Below are 11,016 nucleotides of genomic sequence, written 5' to 3' on the forward strand. Positions count from 1 at the left end.
TTTCATTGAATAGAGTTAACTGCCATGCTACACAAACATCTAAGGATATCTTAGCTCATTTGGGTAAGGAAGTAAGATACTCTGATGACATGCACAAGATCTGAGGCTTCCAGCCAACAGCTCACAGTAGAGGGAGAGAGGGAAGACCTTGAGTAAGATCCTCCAACCCCAGGGAATACTTTGAATGTCTGTTGCTTTAGCCAACTTTTGAACCTAATCAGAAAGCCTGAAAGAAAAATACCTAGCTAGATATCTACAGAATTCTGACCCAAAGAAGTGATAACAAATGTTGTTGTCTTAAGACATGAAGCCTTGGATGTTTTGTACAGCTATGGACAATTCACATGCCCTGGCACCATTTTTGAATGGCGTATTTATTATTTATGAATGTAAATATGACTGAAACTAAAATAGATAAAATAGTTGTGTGTGTACTTGCCATGTGGGCAGGATACTCTTGGTAGCTTGCCAGGCTCTCTGAGAGGAGTGGAGGAATCGAACCTGGGTTGGTCGCATGCAAGGCAAACACCCTACTTGCTATGCTATCACTCCAGCCCTTTTATATACACTAATTAAAAATTACTTAAAAGATTAAAAACAAAAATAGTCCAAGACTCCTACAACATTTAGTGGCATACGTCAGTAAGAAATGCCTATTTAACTTGAAGAAAATATTCTGAGCCAATGATTTTTATAGGGACCTTCTTTGATATCCAAGGGTTCTTAGAAAATGCACCCACCACATGTCCATGGAGCAAAGAAAAACCGGTGCAGATAATTTTATAAAGATCCCAAAGCATAAGAAAAGATAGATCAAAAGGAAGTAAATAACTGCCAATTGACTATTGATAATTATAGTTTAACAATATTACTGAAAGCTACTTATTAAACAATTATGATTGCCAAGTATTATTTTCAGATTTGAAAATACATAATTATTTTTTAAAGTAATTGCAATATGGACATCTAACCTCAATTACATGAAGAAAGACTGAGAAGTGAGTTATAGAGGAGAAAGCACATGGAATTAGGGTCAGAGCCATAGTACAGTGGGTAGGGCACTTGCCTTGTGTGTGGCAGATCAAAGTTTTAGCCCCAGAACCCCACATGATCCCCTGAGCCCATCAGCAGTAATCCCTGAGAACAGAGTCAGGTGTAACCCCCAAACAAACAAAGAGTATTGAATTCTTGGGTGTTTCTTAAGGTTTCATGCATCAGAGTCCATGGGTGATCACTTTTGGATGTAATGCTTTCCAAAAATAATGTTTCATTCTAGTGATTATCCAGTGGCTATTAGGCACTGAGAAAATATACTGGACATTTGATTTTATTTTGTAATTTGTATTTTATTATTTTCCTTTGTTCATTTTTTCAGAATAAACTGGTCCTCTTTCTCTATCTCTCTTTCTCTTTCTCTCTCTCTCTGTGCTTGTGTGCATCTTTCTCTCTTCCTATCTGAATTCTTACAAAAACTTCATCCCTGATTGGAAAGAAAGTATAATGGGATTGCCTTACCCATCTTGATTCTCAGCACTGCACACATAAGCACCTCCAGAAGTGACCACTGAACATAAATCCCGAGCTACCAGGTATGGTCCCATCACTCCCAATCTCCTCATGTACACATAAAGTTCATCCTTCTTTTAATTCAAGTAGAATCTCCCTTTAAATTTTAATTGAAATTTCTGTAATTCAAAAATCAACATTCGCATTAGTTCATATGAAATCTCCAGGGTCAAGAAAATCCAAAAGAAAACATGGGTGAGGGCACTCACAGTTTTTAAGCTTTGTTACAAAGAAATTGTCATTTAGAAATAGCTATAATAACAATAAAAAATAGCATGCGCAATTTACTGAGCACTCATTAATATGCTAAGTACTTTACATAATTATCTTTTCTGACTATCATTATCAACCCTATAGTGCAAATGTGATCATCTTCAGTTCCAGATGAGGAAACCAAAACTTAGAAAAATTAGGTAGCTTCAAATCAGACACTCTTAGGTGGTTGATTTTTGAACAAATTGATTCAAGTTGATTCTGAATCCAATTGTGACAGATTAGTTAGAAAAAAATCATTTTAAGGTACTGAGAGTAAATACATTTACACACACATGTTTTACATATGTGTACATGTATGTAAAATACATTTATGTATTTTATATTACATATATGTAAAATACATATGTAAATGAATACACTGTGACCTCACTGCAGAAAAATTAATTGCTTTATTGCTATTACTTGAAGTGGTACATGATTGATTGATTTATCCAATAGCCTTTAGAAGGAAACATACAAAATTATAATTTGTTGTTATATAAAGCATTTTAGAAGAATTACAGACTTTTGTGAGTTGGAAAGAGCAGCATTGATAGTATTCTTCATCATTTGCTAAATACAAGTTTTAAACCACCTTTTCTGAGTTCTTTACCTAGCATTTAACCTAAACCCAAGAAACCACCAGTGCCTGAGTGGATATTTTTAGTTTTTACACACATAAGAATGTTAAAATGTTTGTGCAAAATTCTTGTTGTTCATCCCTCACTGTAAAAAACTAAGGCTCGCCTAGGGGCGTGTGCACTCTCGGGCTCTCCAGGCGACTGTCTCACCACCCTCGTTCGGTGCTCTAGAACCGCTGTGTATGGGCTGGATCGGGATGGCCGATGGTCAAGGACAGGCAAAGGAAGAACGAGGACCAAGCTGGTTGCTGATTAGTTACCGTTTATTCAATCTTCCATCTTTCTCATCTCCCGCACTCCCAGCTCCATCCTCTCTCTGGATTTACTGCAGCTCTCTCCATAGTCTTTCCTCCCTATTTCCTCTCTAGCCCTTGCCCCTAGGTTAGCAAAATTTTGCCCCTAGGTAGCAAAATCAACATAAGAAAGCCCTTCCTGAGGGCCAGGCATTCCAAAGCCCTTCCAGACTCTTAAGGTGTTTTTCTCCTTGCCTAGGTCCAAACACTCATTAACATCTTAATATTAGTTATTTTTGTATGGACATAGCAAGAGATACATTGAGGTTTGCAAGCCAGCTCTCCTGGCAACATCTTGCCACAGACTCAGACTACAGCACTCAGGCCAGATTAATCATTCCTAACCCCAGCAGGGTCCAAATCTAGTTATCACTGTTTGGATCATGACAACATTTGTCCATGATCAAGCTCTTAACTTATAGTTAAGCATTAGGCACTTTGGCCAGGGTAGCACACAGCTCACCGCTTGCCCTGGGTCCGTCTCGTCCCTCGTCGGGACCCTGCTTTTGGGGTGCTAGGAAGTAAGGGCAGCTGAGTCTTAGGTCCAGAGAACAGATGCCCAGGAGGAAAATATCAGGTAGAGTCAAATGACATAAGGTTACAAAAGCATAGCATTTGCTAAGTCTTCCTGTGCCCATACAAAAAGGACATGGCTCTGAATAAACTATGCAAAGGACTCAAGGAGAAGAGAAAAACAATATTTATAAGTCAACAGAACACTAAGAAAGAAGTTACAAATAAACACAGAGGAAGGAATGGGAGCACTGTGATGGGAGTAACCCAATAAACCAAAACTACCTGAGGCTATGTAATCCTACACCTCACTGCCTACCTTCTGTGCACTCTTACCTTCCAAAAAATAAGTCTGAATTTTTAAAGATGTTTGTGTTTTCCTCTTTGTTTAGTAATCTTTTTTAGCACAAAGTCTCATTTTAAATACAATGACCAAAATAGATGTCTTCCTAGATTTTCCCATCTACCACATTAACATCATCATCATCATCATCATCATCATCATCATCATCATCATCATCATCATCATTCCTTTGGTCGTTGAATTTCTCGAGCGGTCTCAGTAACATCTCCATTCGTCCAAGCCCTAAGATTTTAGAAGCCTCTCTCTGCTCATCCTTCCAACTATGCCATACTGGAGGCTCTTTCAGAATCAGAGGAATGAGACCCAGCTTGGTACTGGTTTTGGCATATTATACACCATGGGGACCTTGCGAGGCTCTCTCATGTGGGCAGGAAACTCCCAATAGTTTGCCAGGTTCTCCCAGAGGGAGAAGTAGGCTATAAGATACCGAGCGGTCGCTTTGCACGCTTCCGGGAGCTGGCTTTTAAGTCTGGATGCTGGCCATAGGGCACCGGGTGGGGGTGGGGGGGCGGAATCCCTGGGTGTTACTGCCTAGCTACTGGGAGATGGGAAATCTGGGCGGAGGAGGCCCAGTCTTGATCCAGACTTGGAGGTCTCAGCCCCGGGTCCCACACACCTGAGTTCCTCTGCCGGTTCCTTCATGCGTGAGGCCTGTCTGAACGTGTGGAGAGGGGCCTTGAGCATGGCTGTGGCTAGGCTCTGGAGATCTTCTGCCACTGGGAGCTCTGCTTGGTGTGGGGAGGAAAGCTGGAGCCCATCCCTTCCGAGGAAGCCCCAGGGAAGACAGCCAGGCACAAGGGCAAGAGATTCTCATATCTACCACATGTTGCATGAAATGCATGCATCATTCCATCAACTTTGTCAACATGGCAAATTAAATGTTGTCCTGCTTAGATTTTGGGACTCGAGAATATGAAAGGTGAAGTGCAATCTAATCCAATACTGCATGGAGGGTGAAACGCAACTCCCTTGCATTTGCTTTGCTTTGCTTGAGAAGAGGAAAGAACATAAGATTCAATGTGCTTTTATTAGGTGCAATTTATTCGGCTCCTGTAACAGAGACACATCAAATACAGTAGCTTTAGTAACATAACATTTTTTTCAATGTATTATACGTAGTATCATTTTATGAGCAACTCTGCTTCATGAATTCATTGGGGACATTCCTTCAACTTGTTCTGCCTTCATACCTTAGTATTGCCTTCATCAATACGACACATTCATTTCAGTAGGAAAGAGAAAGAAAGACTGTTCACAAGTCACATCTACTCATCCTGTTCAATAAACCTTGCTACCAGGAAGACTTGGAAGAAAGATTTATTTGAGATAACTATGTACCTAATTAAAAATTGAAGGATTTTGCGTGATTCCTTTCACCATGAAAAGAAAGGTAGAGTGAATACTAGGGAAATATAGAAGTGTCTTCTGCAGAGGTACAATGAAATGTATCTTGGCCTAAAATAAAGAGAATTTTGGACATTGGTTGCACGAGTATACTTAATATCACTGTACTGCACACCTCAAACAGTTTGGATGATACATTTTGTGTTACATCTATGTTACCACAACAAAACCCAAGATAATGTCTTAGCCTAACAGATAAGAAATTGGAGTGCTAGGGATCTTTGTGCCATTGGCAGGCTACCCATTATGGCGTAGCTGTGCCCAGCTAGAGGACCTGAAAGTTAAAAGACAGGTGCCATTGACAGTCTAATCCCATCTATGGCATAGTTAACTGTGATACTGGTAGTTTTAATTTTACTGAACCTGGATTCACTGTCACCGTCATCCCATTGTTCATTGATTTACTACAGCGGGCACCAGTAATGTCTCTATTTCTCCCAGCCCTGAGATTTTAGCAGCCTCTCCTTACTCATCTTTCCCAATGATTGGAAGCTCTTTCAGAGTCAGGGGAATAAGACCTATTGTTACTGTTTTTGGCATATCGAATACGCCACAGATAGCTTGCCAGGCTCTGGCTGTGTGGGCAGGATTCTCTCAGTAGCTTGCCAGGCTCTCTAAGAGGTATATATATTACTCTATGATTTGTTGTCTACTGCCTGATCTCCATGGTGTGGTAATTATGGAAAATGGGTAGGAAGTGTCTTATAATGTGCCGTGTGGGTGCTTCTAGGCTGTGCTGTCCAAAAAGTGGCCTGGAGCGTGGCAGCAGTTGGGTAGTGAAGGTCGGCTGCCAGGGCTGGGTCCTCGGGGTGGGAAGGGTTCTCACCTGGCCCCTCTGGGGCACCCCGAGTGAAAACAGCCTGGTATGGAGTCCAGAACCTGGATGACCCATCTAAATATACAGTAAAACCACTATATTTCCTCTCTTGAGATATAATTCATTTGTCTATAGTAACTATTTATTTTAAGCAAAAGTGAATTTATAGGACAATTAATAGGAAACTGAAAGATCAGAAAAACAAACCAAACTGGATCGAAGAAGTACCATTAAGTTCACATTAATTTTATTTTTAATGTTCATATTTGTCAGTTTTTCCAACACCACCAGTCCTCTACTTGTCACTGTTTCTTGCCTTCTTGATGTTTGCAGTAAACATTCTAAGTTACAAAAAGAGAATTCTCTCTCTGGTCCACCTTGACTGTCTCTGCCATGGTAGGAAGAAGATTGACTTGGTTCTTTGGGCTTTCTCTTAGAGGATACTTCTGGCCACTACAGCAAAGGCAAAGCACAGAGACACTTGTTAACTCTACAGTATTTATCTGCTTTTCCCTTTTCTCAAAATTTTCATCTCTGTTAGTTTCCTTCACACCCTTTCTTCTGGCATTTTTCCCTGCTGCGAGAACATTTTTCATTCTCACAAGCTTTTATTTCTCTCCCAATTTCTTAATTCCTCAGAGCTCTTTTATTAGGCCTCATCTTTTCTTTTCTTTTCTTTTCTCTTTTTTGAAGGGGCACACCTACCAGTGCTCAGAGCTTCCTCTTGTCTCAATGCTCAGGGATCATTCCTACTGGGGTTCAGGGGCCATATGGAATGCCAGGGATTGATCCTGCTTCTGCTGCATATAAGGCAAGCACCTTACCTATAGCACTATGTCTTCAACCCCTTCATCTTCTCTGTATCAATTCATTCTCATATTCCTGATCAATAATTCAAAAACTCCCAGTTTTCCTGATGGTACCCAAGTATCTCTCTATATGCATCTTTTACAGTTCAGATGTGTGTGTATATATATGTATTTTTAAAAAAATTATATATACAACTGCCTATTAGATCGATGAAATTTTAAATTTGCCTTGTCCAGAACTACACTTCTCAGCCTTCCTTCATATTATGCTTCTTTGTTTGCCTACCTTGGTAAGTGGCATTAAAATCTACCAAGGCAAAAACAAACTGAACACCAAACAAAGATCTTACCTTTCTCAATCAGTAACCACGTCCACCTATCTAATCACTTGTTTGTGGCTTCTGAGATATTACAGAACTCTTAGCTATTGTTCTTTATATAAAGTTCTTGTCAACTCTTTAGAAGCAATTGGAGTTTATATCTAAATCAAACCAGGGAAACTGACCATTATTGCAGCCTATAAAACAATGTTTTAGAACTGCAATCCCAATGTTAAGTTTATATTAAAGAAAATTCCCAGTAGAAAGTACAATTATTTACTATATTACATGGCATGCTTTAACTTCTTGTGTATTTATTTTAGCATGGTACTTTTAAAAACCAGAGCAAAAGTCATATTAGATGCTACACTTATGTTGATACATTGATTTAATATGCAAAATCAGCTTTGGATTATTACCATTTTTTAATCTTGGAAATATTCCAGCCCTGCTGATTGGGATTTCATAACTTATTTGAAAGACTGCATCATATTTGATTGCTTAAAAGGAGTTTTTGGGATAGAATCTGACCATCATTGACGTTTCCAACTTCCGTGGCTCCTCAGACATCAGTATTTCTGTGTTTTTAAGGAATCCATAACATCCTTAAATTGTAAAATTTTAAAAATTAATTATAATCATCAAATTATTGATAAGTATAAAAGTGGTTTTTTAAGTCGGAAAAAAAATCAATGATGTAATTCTTAGTGCAACTCTAAGTATGAAGGTGTACATCTGTAACTGGAATACTTGCACTTTAAACCAGTAAAATATACAGATTCATTCTTTTCTATGTGAAATTAAGAAGGAAGTTATTTCTCAGTAGAAACAGAAGAATTTATCTTGTCAACAAGCAATGCTTTTCAATAAATATCCAAGAAACAGCTATTTCAATATAAATGCTCCAGATGGCTTCATACCAGCTTTCCCACCCCTCCATACTCTCCTTTGTTACTTAAGATGGTTGTTTCCCATAGTAATGTGCACATTTATATCTCCAAGGGCGGAGGTTTCTTAAGTGTAAAGGGGGTATTTTTCTGACTTGACTAGGAATCCAGGTGTAACTAATGAAGCAACATTCACTCACTTCTAAACCACAGATATGAGATGGTATTCACTGATATTTGTTGGGACTTTCATTTTATGACTACTTGAGAAGGGAAGAATTGGGTTGAAGATAAAATCCAGAAAACTGAAGAATTCAGGGTGAGGCAAAAAAAAAAAATGCGTCTGGGACTTGCCCGGGTCTTGGGCTGGTAATTAGTTCTGTCTGAGGGCTAGTATTGGACAGGACAGCTTTGTGGAGCTCTGAGAAGGTGAGAAGTGTGGCACTGACTGCCATGACCTCTCAGAGATGGGTAGCTTGTTTTTTGGAAGTATAAGGAGCTGCCCTTTTCACGATGCACAGCACTGATCATGGCAGGAGTGAATTTAGAGCAACTTTTGGAGACATACAGCTTTGTGCAAGTAAAAACAGAAATGTGACCAGTAGTGGTCCATTGGACATAGCCAATTTGTCAACACATACATAGATATCAATGCAAAGTATTTAAAAATGTGACAACAGCTGACTAACACCCAAGGCAACTGCAGATAGATAGTGGTCGCGTTCCTGACAATTAAAAATCAATCATTTGGGAATTCTTGAAAATATTTAGAGGAGATTTTGTGGGCTTTGTTTGTTTTATCTTGGGGGGACACACCTGGGCTTATTATTATTAATAATAATTATGCTAATTATAATAAGCCCTTATTATTCAGGGATTATTTCTGACTCTGTGTGCAGGGATCACCCCTGGCATTGCTCAGAGCACCTTATGGGGTGCCAGGGATGGAAACCCGATTGACTGCACGTAAAGCAAAACTCCTACTCATGGTACTATTACTCTGGCCCCCAGAGGAGATTTTTTAAAAGAACAAGAAAGAGGGAAAGAAGCAAAAAATTTGTCTTTATGTAAATTAATTTGTTATGCAAACAAGTGAGGTCTTAGCTATATTGCATTATATGTGAATCAAGTCTTGAGCAGAAAAAACACTGCAAATTTACCTTTGTGATATCAGCAGCCATCATGAGGATGACAGAGAGGATTCTGTTATTGTTGTTTTCCACAAGCAGAAACAATCCTTAACCCACATGATTTAAGGAGCAGTGCTTCAAATGAAATCGCAACTAATAGAGAAGTCCTTAAATAACTTTAGTATGTGAGCTACTAGAATGTTTAATATAGAACTATATGTGATGCCAGGAATACATTCTTTGCTAATATAGTAGGATTTTGTTGGCCAATTCTGGCAAGCAGACCAGGTATTTTGTAAAGTTCCAGAATCAAAACTAAAGCACTAGAGGACTAAGTAAATCCTGTTCTTGTGTGTGTGTGTGTGTGTGTGTGTGTGTGTGTGTGTGTGTGTGTGTGAGCCTTACAGTCTTTTGCAGACATTTTGAAGTGTTTTATTTTCAGGCATTTAGAAATAATAGCAAAAAAGAATAGAATCTTTTCCTCAATTTTTTGATGAAGTTTTTTTTTTCTTGATTTTTGGGTCACACCCGGCCATGCACAGGGGTTACTCCTGGCTCTTCACTCAGGAATTACTTCTGGCGGTGCTCAGGGGACCATATGGGATGCTGGGATTAAAACCCGGGTCGGCTGCGTGCAAGGCAAACGCCCTACCCACTGTGCTATCGCTCCAGCCCCTGATGAAGTTTTTCAATAATATTCTTTTATTTTACCAACATGTAGAGCTTAGTAATAATTTGCATGCATCTACATTTATTTGAATATTGATTTTACTAATATTTACCTGCTCCAGGTGTCCAGCCATCACTCATCTACTGTAACATACCAAGGCTCATCCTTCTGTCTTCAGCACCTCGTTTTTCTTTAAAATAAAGAAAAAAGAGCTTCCTTGGGTTTCACTGATTCAACTGAAGTGTATTAGTATATATGATATACTTGTAGAATTGTCAATGGTAGAGAATTTTGATGGCAGTGTGATACTATTTAAGCCAAAATAGCAAGTGAAAGAATACAAGTAGTTAAACATTTGATATTTTAAATTCTTCTAATATGCCTGAGGCTATCAGAAGATTGTTCTCCCCAGTCATTAATTTATTACTTATTTATAGGATTACCCAGCACATGAACATTTTGTTTCAAAAATAATTGAGGGGCTGAGGACATAGATAAAAAGAACGGAGCACATGATTTGCATGTGGAGAGCTTGCATGAAAGATCCCCAACACTGCATGGTCCCACTGAGCATTGCCATGTATGAGCCTGGTGGCTCCCACATTTTCGGGCTGGAGGATTAAAACTTCAGCTGGGCCAAAAACTGCAGAGAATGGGCCCTAGGTTCCCTGAGGACCTCTTGAGAGACCCCCCTGAAAATAGAACTAAAAAAATAAATTAATTAACCTGAACTAAATCAATTAGTAAAGAAAATACTGAGTCAATAGTATTTTACAAGTATGCTCTATTTTGGAGCTGCCTATATCCCAAATCAGGGTTCTTAATATCCTATTCTCTCTAATAAGATTATTTATTATATGTGAAATAAAATAAAATGTTGTTTTATGAAGAAATAAAGATATTCTGTATCTAGCAAATAATGCCATTCTAACAAATAATGTCATTGTACCAATTTTTAGATTATTCTTAACTATTTGGTTTTGCTTTGGTGGGGTATAGATCACATAAATGAAAGAACATTTCAAACTTTCAATGACTTTTACTTTAAGATAGACACTTTCACCTGTAGGAGCAGGAAACCACTAGACACCCACACATACACTTGTGTGTACCTCTTGCACTTGTACCAACTTCCTCGGGATGTTTGGCCAAACCATTCAACCAGTATGTGGTTTTGTCCACTGAACTAGAAAATAGTACCACTGATCTTAATGTTGTGACCTATATTCATTACTTTCCCTATCAACTAAAGTAAATTCATTTTCTCTCTTACACAAATGTACTTTTTCAATCTTTCTAGTTCCTCTTTGTTCAAGTACTTTGAAAAGACTGGTTTTTTTTACTGTG

The sequence above is a fragment of the Sorex araneus genome, chromosome 4 (assembly GCF_027595985.1).
Source record: "Sorex araneus isolate mSorAra2 chromosome 4, mSorAra2.pri, whole genome shotgun sequence".
NCBI classification, from domain to species: Eukaryota; Metazoa; Chordata; class Mammalia; order Eulipotyphla; family Soricidae; genus Sorex; species Sorex araneus.